The sequence below is a fragment of the Dermacentor albipictus genome, chromosome 5 (assembly GCF_038994185.2).
Source record: "Dermacentor albipictus isolate Rhodes 1998 colony chromosome 5, USDA_Dalb.pri_finalv2, whole genome shotgun sequence".
Taxonomy (NCBI): Eukaryota; Metazoa; Arthropoda; class Arachnida; order Ixodida; family Ixodidae; genus Dermacentor; species Dermacentor albipictus.
Window position 1 is genome coordinate 56,170,556 of NC_091825.1, and position 24,366 is coordinate 56,194,921.

Sequence of the window (24,366 nt, forward strand, 5' to 3'; positions counted from 1 at the left end):
GGTTTTGACACGTAAAATACGCCTATGTAATTTATTTTAACTTAAACAGAAGCATCACCGTCTGAAAATTGCGAATAAGTGAGTACATAGCGGGTGAGAAGGCATCGGGTGCTAAGCGCAATCTCACAGATTATGGGGAACTCTACGCTTCGAGCAAATAAATGACATTTCTAGCCTCTATTCTGGATATTGGATAAAAACACTCGAGCTTGTGCACACGGCCGGAATGAGAATCTGGTCAATCGTGTTACGACCAGCAATACCGCTGAGCTCTGGCAGTGCCAGATTTATGCCGTCAGGCTCTTTAGCCTCTCTTTTCCCAAGTATTAGCCTGGTGTTCTCTTCCATGATGTAGAAAAATAATGCATATTTCTAAAGGCTTGTTACTTCGATGCCCTTTTTACTTAAGCATGTTGGAGCAGGGACGAAGCTCACATAAGAACAACTAAAGTCTTTACACTGCGCCGTAAGGACAGGCCAGAGAAAGTCTGGTCTAAGTGGCGGACTATCATTGTAATGTATAAAGTCAAGCACGCAGCGTAACTATCCAGGTACACCGGCGCTAAAGTCGATAGCCCTCACATAGTTGATGGAACTATGACCAATGTTGCATGCACGTTCAGGTCAAAAAAGGGTCATGATGTGATCTCTTTGTTAGTATTTGTCGACAGGGCAAAAGGAAAAAGTGGATTCCTGAGAGATGGGAGTTTAGTTCCACGTAGGAGCACAGCAAAGATTTCTCAAAGTGAAATCAACCAGCAGGATTCCACGTTGGTGTTTATACATATTGTGACACGCTGACGAAGAAGATGTTTTCATCTTGGTGACAAGAAGACAACGCTCTGGACTTCACGCACTGTCTACCATCTTGTAAGCTGCTACAATTATTCCAAATATCCTGTAAATATACGTCTGAGTGTTTTAACCCCGTAACAATATCATTCTAGATGTCCACATCTATCTTGATTACAGATCATATTGCATTCATGCGCAATAAAACGACTTTCCTCGCAGGGAATTTACCGCACACTATAGCTTCATCTACGCGTCGCCTTCAATTTGGTTGACGCATAATGGAAAACAAATTTCCAATAGCCTTCGCCATGATTTACCTGACCGTAAACATCGCGGTAACATTTTCTGCTCCATTATTAATAACGTGCTCCATTAATTTGCAGGGAACGCTGGTTACGGATATAGGTCTGTAATGAAGTGGGAAGAAACGACTGCCAGACTTATGTACGGGAATCACCATCCCTAGCTTCCAATCACTCGGAAGAATGGTGGTTTGAAGTGACTGAGCAAAGATTTCGCTCAGAATTATAGATGAATAAGTAATAGTTCCCTTAAGAAACATGGAGTTGATACCATCCACTCCAGTGCACGCAGAACATTTGAGGTCTGTATCAACCTTAGAACGCCATGAAGGTCAATGGTAATAGGAACCAATGGAAAATAACGCACATCAGAAAAAACAGCGCTTGCGCACAGCACAGAATCCAAACATACAGAGAAGAACGCGTCATTCAGCACTTCACAACAGACACTGCGATCGACGGGTTCGTTGTTAAGATCGCACGGTTCAACGGCACTAGATTTTTTACCGTTGACCACACTCCAAAATTTCTGTGCGTTGACTTTTAAGAAAGAAGGCAACGCGTGCACGTAAAATGTTGTTTTCGATTCGGCTACAGCATTCGAGTTGCTTGAACTAGGTGCTTGAAAAAGGCCAGATGATTCCGGCTAAAATTAAATTTTGACCACGGGTTGCGTAGCTGGTTCCTAAAAAATTGTTGACTCATTCAGGGGCATTCTATTTTCGGAAATTATGAAAGGGCACAATAGATTAGCCATGCAGGCATATATCTTGAGCGTATATTAATTGGTCTTCAATAATAGGTTGCATTCATTTTTCCTTCAAGCCGTGTCCTTACCGATCAGAGGTGCGACTAAAAGTCACAATCCAGAAAGATTCGCCATAAGACCTGACTGCTGAACAGAGAGAAATGACTATGTGGTATTCGGGAATTACATAATTGTTGAACTCACTCCGTGTAAAAAGCGCATCAGGTAAACTTTTATATAGGTACAAGAATTAGCTGTTGTCGCCTTTTAAACCGAAGATTCAATGGTGGTAATTTTAATGAACCATGGCTTGCCCTGATAAATGTCATTCCAGAATAGCGCTTTTATGGCGCACGCACTGTTTAGAAAGTACGCCTATTGGGATGCGTGCAGACCAGACGAGGGGGTATGCTGATGATGCCGTCAGTACATGTTCCTATCATTTGTTCTCACCACGAGGTAGTTTAAAAGGGCAAAATAACAACGAAATGGCGACACAAAGTTTCTGCTGAGAATGCAAGGTGGCAGACAAGGTGCGGTGACGGAGGTGTTACGTAATACAAGGCCGACTTGGTGCTTTTGTACATCTCCACATATCGACAAGAGCAAGCAAGAGGTTCCTTTTAGTGAAGTGCAATTCAATGGCACCTTTCATGATTTAGCAGCAGTAGTACCGGCCCGCATGGCCATATATATAAGGAAAGAGCTATAACGTAATGAATTTGTTGATTTGCTTCGCAGCTTCATGTTTTTTCGCAACTACCGTTTAATGAAACTGTCGTTCTTATTTTATATTCTTTTACTTGTTGGGGAATGTTTCCAAAACGAAGATACATACTTGCAATCCCATAAGATTTCATTTTGGCTTTTGATTTCCTCGTCAGTTATTGCACATCTGAATAAATTTATGTGGTCCACTTATTCACGCGCTTATATTTAGAAACACATGCCGTAATAATAGGTATTTCTCCAGCAGCACCTGCTGCCAACGAATTTAGTGCATTTGTAAAGAACGAATTATTGTTACCGGTGAAAACGGGTATGTAGAGTCGAGAATTATCCTAAGTTGCTTGACTCTGACTTAAAGCGGCCTTCTGGAGTGGCTACAGGTTTTAAAATTTGGTCTAGAATTTACAAATATTAGTGTACGCGGGTATTTTTAGGAGTAGGATAAACTGATTTAGGCAGCCAACGCTGATCAGGGTAGCGGGACGCCCTTTTCTGGCTGTATTTGTTGCGGAACAGCTTTAACTTTTGATGTTTTGTACAGGTTACTAAATATAGAGACAGCGCATGAACAGGAACGCATAGAGCGTATGGAAAGCTGACTGCTAACAGAATATTTTAGCCCTGAAGAACAAAGGAAATATTAGAGTGGGCGTGCACATTTAATTAGTGAAGCCATAATTGGAATATGCATCATTTATACGGCGCCTTCATCAAGCTATTCATATTGATTTGCAGCATTCTGTCCTGAGCGGACGAGTGAGATTTATTCAATCTTCTTACTCGCGACATCAAAGCGTATCCTAGCATAAAATTACTGCATCGTTTTCGTATATTCGCACGAAAAAACTTTCAGTGGCTAACGCTCTTACGCAGAGCATATCGCCATTTTCCCCCAACAATATTCTGCCAGATGGACCTTTCACATCGTGTGTTGACCACGCACACAAGATAGCGCCCTTTTGCTCCCATACACTGAAGTATGAGAACGGCCCTGCATTGTCGAGAGAGTAACGGAATGCCCTGCCTACAATCATTACGGAGCTCCTTGATTTCCTTGAAGCAGCTTTTCCATTCCGCTGTACACTCATTGTAAATGTGCATGCCTTGGGAATTTGTAGCCGAATCTGTACGAAAGTTTTCTTTGTGCATCTGTATCAAGCTGTGCATTTTCTTTACCACTTAATAATATCCCTTTTGTGCTTGTGCTTCGTATTTGGGTTAACAGTTGTCCATCTTTTTCTTTTTTTCTTCCTTACACAGTCTTCTCAATATATTTGTAGTGCTTCGTAATGGTTTTGTTCATGTTTCGCCTTCCTCCTTAAGCAATGTCCTTTATTGTCCTTACGGTTTTTAATAAATGAATACCTTACATCAAGCTTTCATTCCTGTATTATCATCTATATTTTACTCCTTCGTGCGCCTTTAGCAATTGACATGTGCTGGAAAATTGGTTCACAGCCAAAATTTTTTTGTTCCTTCTATATGCACTTTCCTGGTGAACGTCTACAGCAATCCGTCCCACGGACAGCAGAAATTCAAGGCACTATTCCACAAGGCGAGTTCCGTCGCGGGGAGAAACACGCTCGTAGTGTGCGGAGACTTTAACGCTCCGAGCCAAGACTGGGGCTACCACAGAACGACGTTCAAGGGGAGAGAGCTGATGCAAGACGCCACCGACGTGGGACTGAACCTGATCACGGATCCGGCCTTACCACCAGGATCGGCACATCGGTTACGAGAGACACCACTCCGGACCTTTCCTTCGTCAAAACCGACGGAGGACCGAGAGAAGCAAAATGGAGAAACACGGGCAAAGAGCTGGGCAGCAATCACTACATCGTGGAGGTCGTCGTACCGCTCGAAGGCCAAGGCAGCACCGGCATAAGGAAGTATCGTATTACGGACTGGGACGCCTTTCGAAAGGCGCTACCCGCGGTGCAGCTGGACATTACAGACACCGAGCAGTGGGCGGCCAACGTCGTTGAGACGACGGAAGGAGCCACTAAAGAGCTGGAGACGGACGAACGCATAGACAAGATGGACAGTCGGCTGGCCCACCTGATAGAAGCCAAGCAGTCCATAAAGGCGAGGTGGCAGAAGCGACGAGCCAACCGAAATCTAAGGAAGAACATCGCCGAGCTCAACAGGCAGATCGAGGTCCACTGCAGGGTGATATGCACCCAACAGTGGAACGAGGCCTACAACGAAGCCGACGGACAGATGCGCAAGGGCAAGACATGGAACATGTTGCAGCACCTCCTCGACGAAATCAAGACCGAGGGCCACCAACACAACAACCTGGCCAGGATCCTACACAAGGCAATCTGCGAACACGGGGAGGACGAGGTCAAGCGGCGCTTGGACGCCAAGTACCTTCCGACCACCCCCATGGAAAGACACCCGGATTACCAAGGCAACGAGAACGAGACGCTAGATCGAGACATCCAGACGTGGGAAGTCAGAGTTGCCCTGCAGGATCTCCATGGCAGGTCCGCCGCGGGTCCCGATCGAGTGACCAAAAGAGCACTCAAGAACCTCAACGAAGCGGCCATCGAAACGCTCACGAACTTCTACAACAAGTGCTGGCAAGAAGGAAGGCTGCTCAAGCAACGGAAAGGAGCCAAGACGATCCTCATCTCCAAGCCTGGCAAGTCGCCCAACATAGAGAACCTCAGGCAGATCTCACTCACTTCATGGGTGGGAAAGGTCCTCGAGCGAGTCCTCACGAAAAGGTGGCAGCATTACCTGGAAGAATCGGAGCTGTACCCAAAGTCCATCATCGGGTTTCGGAATAAGCTCGGGATGCAAGACGCCATTATCTTACTGAAGAACGAGATCATCGGCGATATGACGGGCACCAAGGATAACAGAGCCATACTCGGGCTGGACTTGCAGAGCGCCTTCGAAGTGAGGCACTCGGCTATCCTGGCAAAAGTATCCAGTCTAAACATGCGCAGCAGGACATACCAGTACATCAAAGACTTCCTGACGGAACGGACCATCGAAACCTGCGCGGGAGACCTGCAGCTCGAAGAGAAGAAGCTGGGAAGCGTCGGAACTCCGCAGTGCTCGGTGATCTCCCCGCTACTCTTCAACCTCGTGATGATCGGGGTGGCCAACCGGCTAGAAAGAGGAGCGGGAGTCCGGCACACCATCTACGCCGACGACGTTACGCTATGGGTACCGGGAGGAAGGGACGGACACATCGAGACAACGCTGCAAGAAGTGGTCAACGCCATCGAGGAGCAGCTGGGAGGGTCTGGACTCGTTTGCTCTCCGGCCAAGTCAGAGCTGCTGGTGATTCCACCGACAGGAGCAGGCAGCAAAAGAAAAATATGGAAGTCGAGTACGAGCGTCCCAAGATCACCGTCAAGACGGCGGGAGGACAAGTAATACCAGAGGTTGAGAAGATTCGAGTGCTCAAGCTGCTCATCTAGCGAAACCGAGTCAACGGTGAAACGGTCAACAAGCTCGCGGGCTAAGCGGCCGCGGCAATGAGACTCATCAAGACGGTGTCCAACAGAAGAGCGGAGATGAAGGAGGAGAGCCTGATGAGGCTCGTTCAATCCTTCGCAGTTAGCCACATAACGTACGTGGCCGCCTTCCACAACTGGAGGCTGAGCGAACGTAACAAGATAGACGCCACCATACGCAAGCCGTATAAGGTGGCACTCGGTCTCCTCGGGAGCACGAGCACCGAAACATTCATGGCGCTGGGAGTCCACAACACACTGCACGAAATAGCCGAAGCACAGAGAATGGCGCAACTCGAGCGTCTCTCGGAAACGAGAACCGGAAGACATACTGCGGGACCTTCGCCTCGAGCCGAGGGAAGGCAAGCAGCAGAAAGACGTACCTATACCGGATAGCATCAACAGAAAGCTCAGGGTATGCCCGATTCCGAGGAACGTGAACCCCGAGCACAACAAGGAGCGGAGGTTGGCGAGAGCCAGGGCTCTCGTGGACCTCCACGCCAGAGAAGAAGGCACCGTCTACGTGGACGCGGCAGAGTATCGAGGGAGCAGCGACGCATACGCGGCTGTGGCTGTCGGGGCATCGACGGGTGCAACGAAAACCACGGTGAGCGTCCGGACTCGAGAGGCCCACCGGGCGGAGGATATGGTCATCACCTTGGCCGTCTCCGACCCCGGATGCACTACAGTGTTGTGTGACTCTAGAACGGCAGTGAAGAACTACGCCAAGGGTAGAGTATGTAGTGAGGCCGCGCGCATACTGCGCAAGGCTGAAGACATCGGACGCAAAAGTGCTGCGGTGATCAAGTGGTTTCCCGCCCACATGGGCAGTGACGTGTCGGAACGGCGAACGTGAACACAACGAGAAGGCGAACTCAGCCGTGCGAGGACTAACCAACCGCGCGGCTGCAAGCACTGCCGACTCAGAGTGTCGGTCGCGGTGCAGTGCCAAGGAAGAGATGACTACCTTCAATGAAATAGTGAAGTGGTACAGACTGAACAGACAGGCTACGCCGCAACCTCACCCGGGGCTTACCCGGAAAGAGGCAGTGTTATACAGACAGTTAAGGACGGGGTCCCTGCTCACCCCGGTGCTAGCTAAGCACGTGTGTTCGAGCGGGTACGCGAATGACGTGTGTAGACTGTGCGCGAAGGAGAAAGCCACCACGGCTCACATCATTTGGGACTGTAGCATAAATCCGCGAGACGCCAGCGAGAAGACGACGATCCCGCCGCAGCTAGAGGCTGCAACGAGGAGCTATGACCAAGAGACACAACTCAAGGGCGTCCACCAGGTCTCGGCAGCTATAGAGAGGCAGCGACCGAGGGAAACCGAGGAGAAGGTGGGCAGCAACCCCAGGAAGGGGGCGGCGGCCCTCTCGGACACGCGGAAGTAGCGAGGAACCAAGACCTCGAGGAACACAACGCACAAGACTGACGTAGTGGCCGCGTCGCGGTAAAAGCTTGTCCTCCCTGTGTGGAGGGCGCCTAACCGACTCTGCAGGCATTTTCAATAAAGTTGTTCTCTCTCTCTCTTTCCTTCTGTATGTACATCTTTATGTGCTATTAGTCTACTTAGTACTCTGACACAGCTACGTGAAAGGTGAGGCATGGCGGGTAAGGCTTTACGCGCATGGCATTTAGCCCCGCGGCAGCAAAATCGGAGATGCGATGTCAGAAGCCGCAAAGCAAGCGAGCTCCAGACAAACAAAGCACCTGGAGGTGAAGAAAATCGTGCGCCGTGTTATGTACTAAAGTAGGCGCTGAGTGCGCGGCAAAGCAACACCACCAAGAGGAAAGCGTACGTTGAGCGAAGCGGGGAAGGAGAAAACAGGCGAGGCTTTGCAGAGGAAGTGGGTAGGCGGAGGAGCGCTGGGTCGACCGGCTCTGGCAGTTGCTACGGGTGCTCTCTGCGGGACGGAATTTCAGGAATCGCCCGAAGTTTGTGCGCAGGCGCGAGTAAGAACGGCTGTGAGAGACCAAATCATGAAGGCTTTTCTCCTTGAACATGCGACTTTTTCTGGGTACTACGGAGAAGTTTCTTTCCTCATTTTGTATACGTATGTCATTAGGCGTGACGACGTTGCGGAGTGAATACGCGTGCTGCCAATACCCACGCGCGAGTTTGTTTAAGTTCCGACACTGGCTGCCGACGCGATGAAGCAGGTGAGGCAGTGGGCACTGACGCCCCATTTGTTGGTGATGGCGGTGTCAAAAGGTGCGACGGACGGACGCGGATGCCAGAAGTTAATGGTGCATCGGACATAACTTCTAGCGCCTTAAGGCGCTCTGCGTTATAAAAGGCATCACTGACTTTCCTTGGCCATGCTGGAACATGTGCGGCATTCTCTGCAATCAGTGTTCCAACTGGTACGTGGAAATATGTGGTAAGTGAAGCTTTGTTGAAGCCGGTTTATTATAAGCTACACAGCTGAAAACATTCCCCACATGATCTTGCATAATACCAATTTTGTGCCTCCAATCCAAACGCCGATACTTCCACCATGTGACCTATGTGACACCGCAATATATTGTCACAGGGGTCGGCACACTTTGCCTGTCTGAGAGATCGGCGCACCCTTCAATCAATCGACATTATCGGACATGACATGCATGCGAAATGTAAACAGACATTTAACTAATGAAAAAATATTAAGAAAACACATTCTTCTTAGAAATCAATTCAGGAAAGACTGATGAGCTTTTGTGTTTTCGCTATCTGTCGTTTTGTGAAGGGACACAAGAGTGGCATTCTCCTAAAATACCTCACATGTAATAAGACGCCTATATGAGAGGCGCTGGTGACATGGCATATACAGTTGAGTGGCAGGTCCATCATTCAGATAAACGTACGATACCGATGAACGCGAAGTTTCTGATGAGGCGTATGCAAAATGGCTCAGGTTAAGCTGTGACATATTTCTATTGTATTTTCATTCTCTGGCATTGTCAAAGAGGAGGCAGAGTCCAAACTCGGGCATTGCCTGACGGGATCTTTGCCCCATTTACTTACGCACACACGAATTTGACAGTACCACTTCTAACAAACAAATTCTGCATACTTGAAATGAAATTACAAAAGCACAACTTAAAGCAGTTATTATTATTCCTTTCTTCCAACAAGTTATAATAAAGCTATGAACAAGGTTAAGAATATAATATACGAAGCAGTTCTTGAGTATTATACATTATTATATTCTATTACTATAATTATTAACGTTATGGGTAAACCGGTCAACACTTAAATATTACAGAATCTTTAGGTATTGCCTGTCGCACATAACATATTTCTAGTGTTTAAGCTGCATTATTCAGTGCAGCGGATATATCATGCAAGGCGTACCCAAGCAAATATTCAACTTAATAAGGAATTTTCCTAACTTCCTAATTATTACTTTACGGCACGTATTGCAAATTAAGAACTGTAACTGGTGAGTGTGCAAGGCGCATTTACTTTAAATGAATTTCCAGAAAGACAGCAGTTTGGAGATATGCGCCCTTAAACTAACCGTAAAAGTGCACTGTTGTGCCACTGAAATTTTTATAAAAACGCTCTTTCAAGCATTGAAAACCAAAGTAACTCGAAAGATTATGTATTTGCTCCCACTCTTTATCGAAATTATCTCTCGAAACTGCTGTCCTGCTGAAAATCCATTTAATAATAGTAAATTACAATGTCTGCTATAAAAATTATTCAGAATTAGTGAATTTTTATTAGTTAAATAAATCTGTGTTTCCATTTTTCGTGCCAGTCATGTCCACCTGTCTAACTAATTTAACTCAAGGACTAGGATTATGTCATCCAAAAAGGCGGTAAAACAATATATTATTATTATTATTATTATTATTATTATTATTATTATTATTATTATTATTATTAATATATTATTATTAGTAGTAGTAGTAGTAGTATATTATTAATATTATTATTATTATTATTATTATTATTATTATTATTATTATTATTATTATTATTATTAATGCACTTAAACACTAGAAATATGTCCTCTGCTACAGAGATCTCCATGATAAGAAGCCATACAATATAGTTCAGATAGTGTTAAAGGAAATTGTTACTCGGCTGAGCGCATAAAAAAAAACAAAAAAACAAAGGCTCCCGAGTGCGTAAGACATAGAAACAAACTCTGACTTGGCCCCTTTCATGGATAGTGATGGATTTGCAGTGAAAAACGCTTTGGGGAGATATGCTATCTCCTTCATGTGAAGATTAATCAAGGAGTGGCTGACGAACCTGTTGCCGTTTTCTTTTTAATGTAGAAACAATTAAATTTTAATTATGGGGTTTTACGTGCCAAAACCACTTTCTGCATATGAGGCACGCCGTAGTGGAGGACTCAAGAAATTTCGACCACCTGGGGTTCTTTAACGTGCACCTAAATCCAAGTACACGGGTGTTTTCGCCCCCATCGAAATGCGGCCGCCGTGCCCGGGATTCGACACCGGGCCCAACACCATAGCAACTGAGCAACCACGGCGGGTTAGAAACAATCTACAATTTTCCTAGTTTTCCCAAGCTCGGTGTCCAAAGAGGACTGACGCGCTTTGTAGGACCGGCTTACATCCGCATGGTCAGCAGTGTACGGCAAGATGGGAATACGGTGACCCTTTTAAGGAGCCGCCTGCTCTCTGAGTCTGATTTTTAGGCAGCGCCTTATCTACCGGATATTGTACGGTTCACGTTGATAAAGAAAGAGGTGCACAGCATTCACCACCATCATCATCATAACCATCATCAGTCTACTTTATGTTCACTGCAGGACGAAGGCCTCTCCCTGCGATCTCCAATTACCGCAGTCTTGCGCCAACCGATTCCAACTAGCGCCCGCGAATTTCCTAATTTCATTGCCCCGCCTAGTCTTCTGCCGTCCTCGTCTGTGGTTCCCTTCTCTTGGTACTAGGGGTGTGCGAATATTGAAATTTTCGAATACGAATCGAATACGAATAAGGCGAAAAACTGTCTTCGAATATCGAATCGAATATCGAATATATGTGTAGTATTGAAAAATTGCAAAACGAGGCAACAATAGCTTTATTACCCTTTTAAAAATTATATTGCATTTTACGAGGCTGCTTCACGTTAAAGAGAGAGAGAGAGAGAGAGGAAAGGGGAAAGGCAGGGAGGTTAACCAGAGAAAAAAAATCCGGTTGGCTACCCTACGCTGGGGAGAGAGGGGAGGGGGAGGTAAAGTGGAAACAAAGTAGAGATAAGGAAAGGAAGGAGCATAGACACACAATCACAATCGGTCACTGTCACCGAACACTGTCATCGCACAGCACGTTAAAGAGGCACTCATTATAGGTAATACACTCAAGTAATGTAAGGTAATGCTCTGTCAGGTAAACGCTCGCTAAAGATTATCGCGAAGGAAAATTGACTGCTAAACATGTTCAGAAAGTAAGGGCTCTCTATGCACTGTGACAACATTTGTCCAGGTAACATTTTCCAGGTGCATATTTTATTGCGCATACTTACAAAGCTTTAGAAGGGTTAACTGCTGGGCTAGTTGGTGTTCTTGCATACTGGAAAGATTTTGCGCCAAAAAACACAACACACACAAGAAAGACGACAACACACGGGCGCTACTTCAACTGTTTAATGAGAGTGAAAGCACTCGACATATATAGCCATCCAAAACACCGCGCATGCGTGCAAGGCAACATGGAGTACATAGTTTTATCAAAGTAGGCGTGATAGAAACTTCAGCTCAGCCTCGTAAAGAAAAACCGATGTATCACTAACACAGCTAGGACCCGCTTTCTTGATGTAGAATGCTTCCAGTGTTTCACGCGATGTCTGATGTTTGCCTCTACCCAGAATCCTCGCTTCGCGGAACCGTGGAACGCAATCGGTGCAAGCCCTGCAGTGATCGACAAGTCGCTCACATTCATTATTTTTTATACCTTTTGCATGTTCCCTAAGCCGGTCGTTGACACAACGCCCCGTCTGTCCAATGTAGGATTTTCCGCATGACAGAGGAATTTCATACACGACGTTTGTGGCACACTTTATGAAACGCTGGCCATGCTTCTTCTGACAGCCAGGCCTTTGGCTTTCGCAAGTTATGCAAAGCCCGAAAGAACATCATATATTGTTATGAAAGAGCCCTGGAATAAAGCTTGGCAAAAAAATTGAAACTGATCATGTCTCACGGGCCTGATGCAGATAGACTGGAACAGAGCGTACACATTCATAGTAAGGTTCGTTACAGCACTTAAGATCACAGTGCTGTAACGCTGTGTCGTCGTTTTGTACCTTCTTTTGTCCCTGTTTTGTGTTGCGCTGTAACGAACCTTACTATGAATCCCAACAAACTGGCCCAACTTGCCATCTTGATGCAGAGCATACAGATAATGAGCGGATCATGTGAAGCTATCAGTGAATAAACATGTTCTTAGGAGAATGTGGAGCAAGCATATAATTCGTTAAGTGCTAAATTATTCACAGTCTGTCCGAATATTCGCTGTTTCGACCATTATTCGGCCGCCCTCGAATATTCGGGAACTTACGAATATGCAATGCTCGAATCGAATACGCTTCGAATAAGGAAAATATTCGATTCGTATTCGAAATTTCGAATATTCGCACACCCCTACTTGGTACCCATTCTGCAACTCTAAGAGTCCAACTGTTATCTAACCTGCGCATTACATGACCTGCCGAGGTCCATTTTTTTTTCAGAATGTCAATTAGAATAACGAGTATAACTCTTTGTTCTCTGATCCAAACCACTCTCTTTATGTCCATTAACGTTATGCCTAGCATTCTTTTATCCACTGCTCTTTGCGCTGTCCTTAAATTGTGCTCAAGCTTCCTTGTCAGTCTTCAAGTCTCAGCCCCATATGTCAGCACCGGTAAAATGCACTGATTATACATCTTCCTTTTCAATGATAGTGGTGAGCTTCCAGTCAGGACCTGACAATGTCGATCGTATGCGATCCAACCCATTTTAATTCTTCTACGAATTTCCATCTCATGATCACAGTTCCCTGTTAATGGCAAAAAAAAAACGTTATGCCGTGTATCGTGGTGCACTACGCTTATTCTGACATTCCCTTCTTGTGCATCTGTTTTTGAAGAGCTGGACAAATGGGGCCTAATTTGTTTTTAGCGTTAAACCAACATCAAGAATATTTTGGAAGGCTAACTTTTCTACGCGATGCGAAAGCTCGTGAATATACGGTGTTACCCCATACTTATTTCTCTTCTCTGGTAAGCACTCCTTTGGTGCGCACTGCGCCCCCCCCCCGCCCCTTGATGGCCTTGAGGCACCTAAAGATAGTATTTTTAATAACACCCTCAGGGTAGCCAGCTTCACGAAGCTTTCTGACCTTACCTTCCGTGCTTTGTTTTACTAGATGTTGGCAAGACTTCTTCACCCCCGAGCTGATGCAGAAGAAAGCGTTGCCATTTGACAAGTTTCGAATGGAACCGACGAAAGCCTAGGAGAGCTTTCCAAGACCGAGGCGTGTTTTTCCAGCACATGTGTGATCCCCCAAGCACAACCTGCCGGTCTTGAACTGGATCTTGCGATCGTTTGGGCTCTCAAAGCAAAAGTTCAAAACTTTCTGAATACATTAACAAGTTCCTTTTTCTAAGAAGTTCCTTCCTAACCTTTTAGTTGGAATTGATACAATTAGTAAAGAATAATTACGCAGTCAGTCATGCAGCTCACGACTTTGTGAGCCAAGCCACACAGCTACACCCGGCCACAACAGCTTATGGAGCATGGGATATGAGAAAACATTCAGTTCCCAGTTCCCGAGCAGCATGTGGTAGTAGCCAGTAAAACTGGATACGACAATGTTGTTAGCATATTGTAGTCGAGGCCCATAATGTAAATGCCGGGATGCGTTGCGGAGCTGCGGAGATATTCATCTGTTTCTTAGATTTCATGGCCCATAATATTTTGTGGCCAGGTGTACTTGTCAAAGGCTTGGTCCAACTTAGCCAAGAAAATGTGACTCGTAAAAGGTGCTACATGAGACCCTATACATACATCTGAACTTTGAGCCTAGACATTACCTTTCCAGAAATGAACGTAGAGCGGAGACAAAAGGACAACTCTAAAAACCTTTCATCGAAACACCTAAACGGGAAGTGAAAGCCGAATCACCGTTGTGTTCGCAAATTTATTCTTGCAAGCTCAGTATCAAGGTGCCTTGGGGCACAGAATAATGCAGTCCCTTTACGTCAATGCTAAAGGCATTGGCACCTACAGGGCTAGCTCGATACGAAAGATCTACTGCAGAAATAGAGCAAGGAACATAAAAAGGGTCCTTAACACGCAAGGTTTTCAGATGTTTCCGAAGGAACCTTGACACCGAGTAGAGTCCAGTGTTGTTCTCCGATATTATTGCTCTAAATGCGTCTACTGGTTTGTGTTTTCGCGAAGAACACTTCCATGAACAGTCATTTCGTTTGCCTCACTTGACTCGGTAAATTCTCTAGGCGGTAGTTCTTGAGCAATTCTACAGAATAGGCTCTCACCTTCGTTGTTCATGGAAACGCATTTCGGAAGGTCCTGTTCACTGCGTACCGCCCCTTTCTTGACGACAAAAAGCCCTTTTTCCGACACAACAGCCGTGAAGCCGGACGTGGCTAAGAAGTTAACCAGTGAACCACTGCTCCCAGTGTGCGACATCGGTTGACCAACATTTGACACGGCATATGACGCCCTCAGCGACACATTCCTTCCATGACTACTCCAGAACACGAACCGAGACCCTCCCTGAGAGCGTCAACAGCTCTGCCGGTGGCGACATTGGCTGCAAAGTAACGAGCACGACGGCATGGCGACGACGACTGGCTTCTTGCTTCCGTGTTACAAATGAGAAAAATAATTCAACTTCATTCATTAGGAAGAGAAGAAAGTGTTCGACCTCCTCGGGCAGAAATGCAGATTATGAGGTGCGCTAGAGACGTGGCGCCCTTTCTCAGTAGTTTTTCGCTCGGCACCGCGTAACAGAAAGGACATTGCATTGAAAAAATTTTCTTAAAAAAAAAACACAATGCTCAATTTCTATTGATTATTGTATTGTAAATGATAATTGATAATTCGTAGTGAGGCGCTCTGCTCCGGCGTCTGCAGCGGTACTTGCCGTCTATTTTGGACGTGTCCTGCGGCAGAAATAATTCGCGAAAGTGTTCCTCAAAGTGTGAAATTGAAGTGATCTATTTTAAATCTATGAAAGATAGATTATGAGCATCGCATCTTATAGGTCACTATTACGACTATCTTTTTGGAGTATGTTGAAGTATGGGCCCGCTTCCTTATATCTACCTCCATTATAAGTTAGCCGCATGGCAAATAGAGTGAAAAAATTACTGATGGATATAAGGAAATTACCTACTTGGAAACAGCTTCGCCAAATTTCATTCATGTGGTTAGAGACCCTCAGGTTCCTCGGTAGATTGGATTATCTCAATTGAGGACCCATTCAAATTAGCAACTGCCCAGGCACATTTATTTTATTAGGAAATAGTTGAAATTGGAAGAGCTCCCGAAGATCGTTTTCATCTGTCATGCAAGCCACAATTCATACCTCTTTCTGTTCTGGAGTTTCTCTTGGAATGCCTGGGGGAGGGTAAAGACGGGTTAGGCTCCATCAGTTATTTGGCGCCGAGTGGGCGACCCGTAATAGAGGCCGCCAAACCTCTCGCGGGCCTCCGCTCCCACCTTTCTTGGGACGAATTGCTTCAGTTATGTAATCATAACTTCGGCAGTTGGAATTTGTTCGAAATTTTATCAGAGGATTTCTATTACTGCTGTGACTGCTATGCTAATCTTTATGACTGCTATGTGACTTTATGCTAATCGATTTCCGATTTTTTTGTGTAACTTCAGAGTGTATTTATATCAGAGGAAACCCAACGCTGTTATACGCTCGCAGTACTGAAAATGCCATTTTTCAGCGCTATTGCTTTGTGATGCTGAAAACAGGGTCACTTCCACGAATACTTGAAGTGGGTAGGGGTAGGCGATTAGAATAAATCTATGAAATGCCTCACGACTCCAGCAATTGTCATAATTAAAGTGATACAGCTATATGACGCTTATAACGGTTTATGTCGGAGAGTTATGATTGAGTAATCCTGTCGACAAAGTTATACTGGGAATCGTTTTTTTTTTATTACGCATCACTTCCATGAACACGACTGCCACAGCCTCGGGCTTTTTGAATGCATGTGAATATTTATTTAGGTTGCTTACAAATATGACAAAAGTTGCCTGCACTTGTAAAACTTATTATGGGCCGGGCTCCATCACGCGAAAGTATTATGTGGCCAGGTCCTTAACAATCGTTTAGATCAAGTGAAATTGAAGAAACAAAACGTTGGCTAGCATTATTTAGACGTTTTAACCGAATATGTACAGGGTCCGTTATGAAAGTAGTGCGCATGATTTTCTTATGACGCGACTATCCATAGCAGCGCGGTAAAACCAGTCGGGAAATGTGGCCAGGGTGCTGCCTTGCCAAAACAGCCGATCGCCAGTTTACTCCTAGCAGTGTGAACAGGGCGTGGTCTGCACGAACCTTGTGCCGCAGGTGTTGACGGAAAATCAGAAAGAATTTCGAGTGTTGCGGTGTGAAGAATTGTTGGATTTAAAATGAGACGGAATTTCTTAACTCTGTCGTAGCATGGTTCAGGACAACATTCATTTGGGCTAGATGGTGCATATTTGAATTTGGAAAGAACAGCGCCATCTAAGACGATCACGAGAGGGAAAACGACACAGGACAAGCGCCAACTTCATCTATCTTTACTCACAGAAAAATCAGCAAATATAAGGAAAATCACAGACATGGGCACAACCACCATAATGTATCATCTGCCAGACCGTCCTAGATAGGACATTTCGCTTTTGAAGAGAGTCACGGAAGTATCACTGACACAGTTTTTTTCTCTCTTTATATTGTAGGCTTCCAAAACCTCACGTGCCTTCGTTTCCCTGCTTCTGCCAAGAAGCTTTATCTCTCGGAACCGTGGTTCACACTTCTTGCAGTATAGGCATTCTTTCCGTGGCAAATGTTCTGCCGCTCGGTTACACCCAGTGCAAGTGTCACAATGTTCCGGAATATGCGCAGCTCCTTCTTTAAGCGACCGCACATGCTCAGCTGCATTGTCATTCACGCATCTACCCATTTGGCAAACATGGGTTTCCCGAAGGCGTAGCCCCGGTGCTTACTAACATTTGCTAACCCAGAATCAAAAAGGCAGAGCAGCGAGTGACGCACAAAATCATCCCCCCGCCCCAAGAAAGCGCGCGAATGAACAAGTCTCGCATCAAAACGATGTCCACTGACTTCTTTGGCGCGCGACGAATCGTCCATTTTCAGTGTGTACCGCAGGGAGAGGCTGTCAACTCAGTCGTGTAACTTGAGGTGTTCAAGAGATTGAAACGCCGGGTCAAGTGCGTGCGGACTGACATCAAAGACACGGTCAAGCTCCACCATGACAATGCCCGCCGACCCACGTCCTTCATCGTTGCCAACTTCCTGGCCGGGTGCAACACGCCTGTGGTCCTCCATCCCCCTTACTATCGACTCGGCTCCGTGCGACTGTCTTTTTGTTTCTCCGACTGAACAGAGCGCTGAAAGGAAAGCATTGGGAGACTGTGGAAAACATACAAAAGCATGGTACCTAGTCCTTAGCGATATTCCCGTCGATGACTTTCGTGGTGTCTTCCAGACCTGGCAGATGCGTCTCCGCAAGCATACTGATGCAGGGGGAGAGTATTTTGATGAATTTTAACCAAGCTAGATAGAGAGATGGATATCAGATGGACGGAAAGACAGGCAGGTAGAGGGACAGAAAGAAGGATAGAACAGTTCGGAACAGCTGAATTACGCCTAGAATGCTAATCGCGTTAAAATATATAGATGACATGTCGTGATGCTTTTGATGTCAGCAAGCGTTCAACTCGCATTGATGGTGTACACAAAAGGAGAATGAATAGTGGTCCTGTCACTTCATGTATGCTGCTTATTAGGCAAGTACATGCGCTTATTACGTAGTTTTTATCTAAAATGCTTGCCTATAGTTTGTATATATACTGTTTTCATGGGTCAAATATGGAACATTTTATGACCCGGGTAATGTTTCTTGTAACCAATTTATTTAGTCTTCTAGCATTCAACCAATGTGCTCAATGCTAACCATGCATATTCTCACGGCGTTCGTAATAAGGAATTCTTACATTTCTCCTTGTTCAACTACCAAAAGACAAAGCGCTCCCGTTCCCCACGTAAGTAATAAATCGAACATCGAGAGGCCTATAATCGATAGAGATATACGTGTACACGCTGATCGGCACAGTGTGTCAAACAGACCACCTTGGCTAGTGTCATCACGGGGGCAAAAGATTTGTAAACAGTGTGCCTCATTAAACCTATAACCTACGTCCTTTATTAACGGAATGAGTCATAAGGGAACTAGAGCTAGAGCGCACAGGGGGACTGCCAAAAATGGGGTGCGGTGATGCAATCGGAAAATATGCCGGCGCAAGATGGAATCATCTGTCGCAAGACAGATGTCATTGGAGATCGCTTGGAGAGGCCTTCGTCCTGCACTTGGCATAAAAATGGGCTGGTGCTTCTACTGCTGCTGCCGCCGCTACATCTGCTGCTTATGATGATAACCTACGCCACTTGATAGACGCTAGCGATTGCTCGCGGCCTACAACTACATATAAATGAAGCATTATTTAAATGTATTCATAGATTCATCCTGATGAACTGACGAGATCTCTTTATACATACAAAAATTTGGAGCGGTAAGAAGGGTACAACATTACTGGTAATCACTGTAGGGCTTGTTTTCACTTATTATCACTGTATTCAATGAGCTACCTTTGTTCTCTATATGCTCCGAAGCACAAAATTGATATGCTTGTCTGTCTCACCAAGCCAATTTATGCAAACGTCACAAAAGTGTCACTCTTACTGATAAAGACACTGCAGAGTCTATAATTTCTCTTTATTATTCTCTGTCCTGCCTACTCATTTACATGCTCTTTCGGTTGGTATTCTAGGATATAAATATTCCAGGGAGTAAACGTAAGTGTACTTGGGTGCACGAGTTCCTGCCGCAGTACGCTCATCGACTAGCTTGTAGCATCCGTGCTTCAGGTGAGAAAACTTTTCAACTCCATTGACTAAGTAGAGAACAAACGGTTCGAGTTCCTTGGTCAGAAATGCGGATTACGAGGTGCGAGAGAGACGTGGCACCCTTTCTCAGTGGCTTTTCGCTCGGCACCGCGTAACAGAAAGGACAACGCATCGAAAATGATTCTCTGAAGAAAAACGTATTTTAGAATTAGTATTGATAATTGCGTTCCAATGTATAATTGATAATTAGTATTGATGTGCACAGTCTGCGGCATCGTCTGCTTTGGAAGTGCCTTGGGACAACCACAATTCGGGAAAGTCTTATTGAGCAGTTGATATTGAAACGTGGTCAAGTTGAAGACTATGAAAGATAGATCATGGACAACACATCTTAAAATTCGATTTTGCAGTATCTCCAAGAAATGCGAATACATGCTTCTATTTAACTCCATTACGACGCTATGTCGCGCGACAAATAAATTTTTAAAAAATTTATTGATGCAAGAAAACTATATTGGAAACCTTCAAGAAAAGTGTGAGTAGGCACCTGAGCATCTATTCAGCAACTTCCTGCGAGGCTATTTCAGGAAAATCTGCATGCCACGTATCAGTCCATGTATCGTTTAAAGGGGCCCTCACAAGGTCTGACCATTTTGAGGTGCCAAGCGCAGAGCATACATTCAGCGATAACGGTCGTGTCTCCAAAGTATTACATCGCTACAGGCAGCGGCAAGGCCTGAAATTGTTTTTCCTTCCGGCTGCCGCGCTCCAAGCCGGACGGTGACGTAGTCGTTCCCCTGCACCTACGTAGTCGTGTCCGCAGTGTGACGTCGCTCGTGGTGACACGTGACATCGAGAATTTCTCAAGAGAACATCTGCTATCTGTGCATTTCGTTGCTTGAATTGACAAATTGAAGTTTAGAGAAATAATAGAACACACAAAAGGAAGGTCTGCGTCTTTATTTTTTACTTCGCAACGAAGCAAGAGAGATGTACTTCCGCTTTGTCTGCTTGTTCCCACGGTCGTTCGGTCACCTTCGCAGGTACCGAAACTATGCCATTTTCTACCGCGCTCCAGCGCATGATCATGCTCAGCGATCCACTGTTCTGCCTCATTATTCGTGTTGCACTGAATTATACCGGTATTCATGTTTCCTTGTGCAAAGCGGGCAAAATCGTGCACTGCGCGAACGAGACAACACCTAGAGTGTGACTCCGTCAGCGAAAATGCGTGGCGCCGGAAAAAGAAAGGGAGGAGAAAAAAATGAAAGCGGGACCTGTGACGTATGGGTCACGTGACCCTCGAGGTCTGGTATTGAAGAACGCAGGGACAGAATTTCGCGAGTGGAGAGAGCGTCATGCTTGGCAGTGGAGCCCGCCTGCTGAAATCCTGGGCTGGCGGCACTGATATATTTCTATCTCGGCTGTTAATGAGCCGACTTCAAAAATTATTGTGGCAGAACGCTCCGTAGAGGACATGTAACAGCTTCCAGCGTATAACCAAAATTTTCCGTGGGGCCTGGTGAGGGGTCCTTTAAACAACTGCTCATGGCAACATAATGAGCCGACTTCAAAAATTATTGTGGCAGAACGCTCCGTAGAGGACATGTAACAGCTTCCAGCGTATAACCAAAATTTGCTGTGGGGCCTGCTGAGGGGTCCTTTAAACAACTGCTCATGGCAATCATTGTGCGTCAAGGAGATCATTTGGACATTCCTGTTTGCGTTTGGAGCTGATAAGCAGCAGGAGCTATGCGGAGCTGAACGGAATAAGATAACGCTCTTTGCTTGGACTAAAGCATGCTCTGTACTCATGCGCCTGCCGTCACTAGTTTCAGAGCTGCCCTACGTCATGAGGGCCTAACCGCCTTTTGCATAGACACTCGCGTGTTGTTATAACTTTATAACTGCATTTCGTTGCCTGTAGATCAAGGGGAAGAATGAACTACGCGTAGTGCACTGCAATTTTGCTACTGCACACTGGATTTTCACGCAATCTCGTGGAAATGCAAACACCTCGATGCTCCCTTCCGCCGTCTCTGACAACGCAGGGACGTAAATCGATGTAGCTTAACATATCTCAGAAGCGTATCGCAAGAATTTCACTACATCGCATCCCTACAGTTGTCTATGCGGAGGACTTGATATCCAGGATGAATATTTGGAGTAATCGCTTCCGAGTGCATTTCAAAAAATATTTACTGCAAGGTGCAACATATTCCATAGGGGTCTTAGCAGGATATAGAGCAAAGGTAGCAAACTATTTGTAACACGAAGAGTTCCGTGCCTTTATTGCGTTTGCTTCCTTTGCATCTACGCCTGAGGTGAGAAAACGATACTTTCTTCGTGATACAGTAGAACAGTAAGTGTCGCGGTCTTTTCAGTTTCACAATTTTCTCATGAGTTTCCCTCTACCACTCTGGCTTTTATGAAACTCCCAATTTTAGCAAAGGCGTATCTTTCTTTCTCCACCATTGCAATCCAGTAGACGACCCGTGCGCTAAGAACGTGTTTTATTTTATTTTAAAAACTTACTGTACACATGTTCCTGGCAAGCAAATTCTTGGTTGCCAATGTCGCAGAAGGCAAGTTGGTCGTACACAAAGCACCCTGTCACAGTCTTGGCTTTGATATGCAACTCAATCCCTCGCTCACGGAAGGCCCTTCCTGCCGGTACTTTGGTGATAAATATCGAATGATGCAACCGACTCTTGTTTAATAAAGGACAGCCCAGTTCATCCATGTCCACTAGTAAAGATGAATCTGAACCAAGCGTTAAGCGCTTTCGTATGACACCTTCACAGAAAGATAAAAGCTGGCTCCACCATTTTGCATGATTTCTTAAACGAAGGCCTCCATTGTCCTATTCAGAGCGTTGTCCCACCCTTGCCCACTCACTGACAGCCTCTCTTATCCCGACAGTGAAAGCGACGAATCAGTCGTAAATAACAACCATTATGAGAGTACCCGTAACCGGTTTCAACACAAAGTAATATAGTGTCAACACACTGTATAGAAAATGCTACTCGTAGCATCTGTAAGTACATACGTCAGAGGATTCATTCTTGAGGGTACAATCAGGAACACTTGTTAAGGATGAAATGCTTTTAGCTCCCATTATCGGTTTGAGCCAAAGCCAGAACCGTTATCCGGGCAAGTGGCCCCAACAAACCGAGATAAGCCGGGCAACCAGTGAAAACTTAAGAAAATGTGGTGTCTCCAACACACTACGCAGGACCGCATTACATACACTAGTTACTGCCCAAACTTGTTTAAAAAAAATATTTTTGCAGAATTTTCCTAATGCTTGCTCCCATGATCACTAGCGCTGTAACTACTAGTTCGCTGAAGATTTATTTGACATTTCCAACAGACGAAGTTCAAAGGCCAGATGTAGGTAACCAGGCATTTCACATTCATTTTTTAGTGATGTGACAGGGTTGCCTGTGCTCTTTTGAATGCCAGCGGTCCGTGAGCTCTGTGGCGCGATTTTCGGTCGCCTCGAGAGAAGACGCCACGCTGCATGGCGCCTCCTTCAGGAGCGTTCCTTCTTCTCCATCATCCATTTGCACCAGTGCACAATATGGACTAGTGCGGTGGGGTGTGGAGTGGCGGGCTCTGCCGTTGCGAACATGCACTTCACCCATTTTAAGATTGTGGCTAGTATCATCTGTAACCTATCTGCTTTCCCGATTGCCATTTCATGCTTACATATACTCTCTAATAGCGGAGAGCCACCAATTTCTTCCTATTTAAATTAGGCATTCTCAAACGTTTTCATGATATAAAAATTTATTTACAGAGTTTTTCAACGAAATTGCAGATATTGCATTTCTCAATAATAACGCTCTTCGTTTTCTCTGCAGATCTTAACAGTGATGGCGAACGTTTCCGGCCTCTTCATGCTGGTCGCTTCTGGGATTGGTAAGAAGTTCGCGTTATACAGTCGTGTTTAAACAGGGTTGCATTAATGCCTGCAGAGACATACCTATTTGGTGTGCGACGAATTGATTGAATATTATATGTTTAAGAAAGAGAGTAGTACCTAATTAATTTCCAGCTTTTAGAACTTTCGTATGTTACCAATATTGCCTTTTTCATGCACTCTGCCTGACTGAAAGAAAATGCCTAATGAGGGACTTTTACCTTTTAAATGGTACGTTTTCTGTGACCCATTAAATCCATATTGCCAAATTGAATAGTAACGACAACACACAATTTTTGAGGAGTTACACCTGTATCTAATAATAGTAGAGGCGCCAGTATCACAGCATGGATATTCGTTGTTTAAAAAAAGAAATTAGGAGGTAAATAAAATTATATTTTCTCTACTGGCACTGTTGACTGTAATGTAACACAGATAGCTGAACTTCGACCTCGACTGCGCTTAACATTGCAGAACGACCACGGCAGTGTAGAAAATAGATCCTCGTACATCACGACATTTTCTGTGAAACTTCGCAGCTGCTCAGCTCCTGGCTTACCCGGCGGGCGCCATTGGATTGCCGTTGATGATGCTGTGTATCCTACGGGGCCGTGCGGACGTTCCGACAACTGAAGACGCTTGAGGCGAGCACGTGAAGGAACCGACGAGCATACTGGGAGCAGACACGATGTCTATGTGGAGGCTTAGTAGAACGAGAACCATATAAAGTGCACATCATGATGTAAGACTTCGGCCTTCCCTATGGATGATAAAATATGGATGATAAAAAAACACTTTAGGAATAAATTTGTTTTGTACCTATGCGGACAGACTGATTTCTCTCGGCGTGAGGCTTCCTCAAATGTGCGCGATATATTTTGTGGAGGCACATCTGGATTTCTCTGTCACAGAAAGTAGAGCTCTGGAAAATTTGAGCATGGGTTTTTCCTCAGTTTCACCTCAGAGATGATATGAACAAAGCGCTATAGTGAGTGGTGTTTGGTAATTGCTGCACGTTAATTCGTATGGAATACCATACAGGGTGTCCAGACTGTCATGTACCAAGATATAAAAGTATTCAAATGCCACGTAGCTGGACAGAACATTGGTAGTATTGTTTGTCGTCGCTTGGAAATACTCAGAGTTCTTTAATTCCACCCAATTACATAATTCATTCATGCATTCACAAAACTTTATTAGAGTGCAGAAGCCCGGTCTCTTCAGACCGAGGCTGGCCGCGTCCACGTCACAACCGTCAGGTCG

The 24,366-nt window shown here is 45.3% G+C and overlaps 1 long non-coding RNA gene across 1 annotated transcript; it reads left to right on the plus strand.

Moving 5' to 3' along the window:
* The first annotated feature begins 802 nt into the window (after positions 1 to 802).
* LOC135913258 (uncharacterized) lies at positions 803 to 23,926 on the plus strand. Its single transcript, XR_010567927.1, has 5 exons — positions 803 to 870; positions 8,266 to 8,434; positions 19,103 to 19,199; positions 23,045 to 23,102; positions 23,643 to 23,926. It is a non-coding gene; the product is annotated as an uncharacterized lncRNA (long non-coding RNA).
* Positions 23,927 to 24,366: the final 440 nt, after the last annotated feature.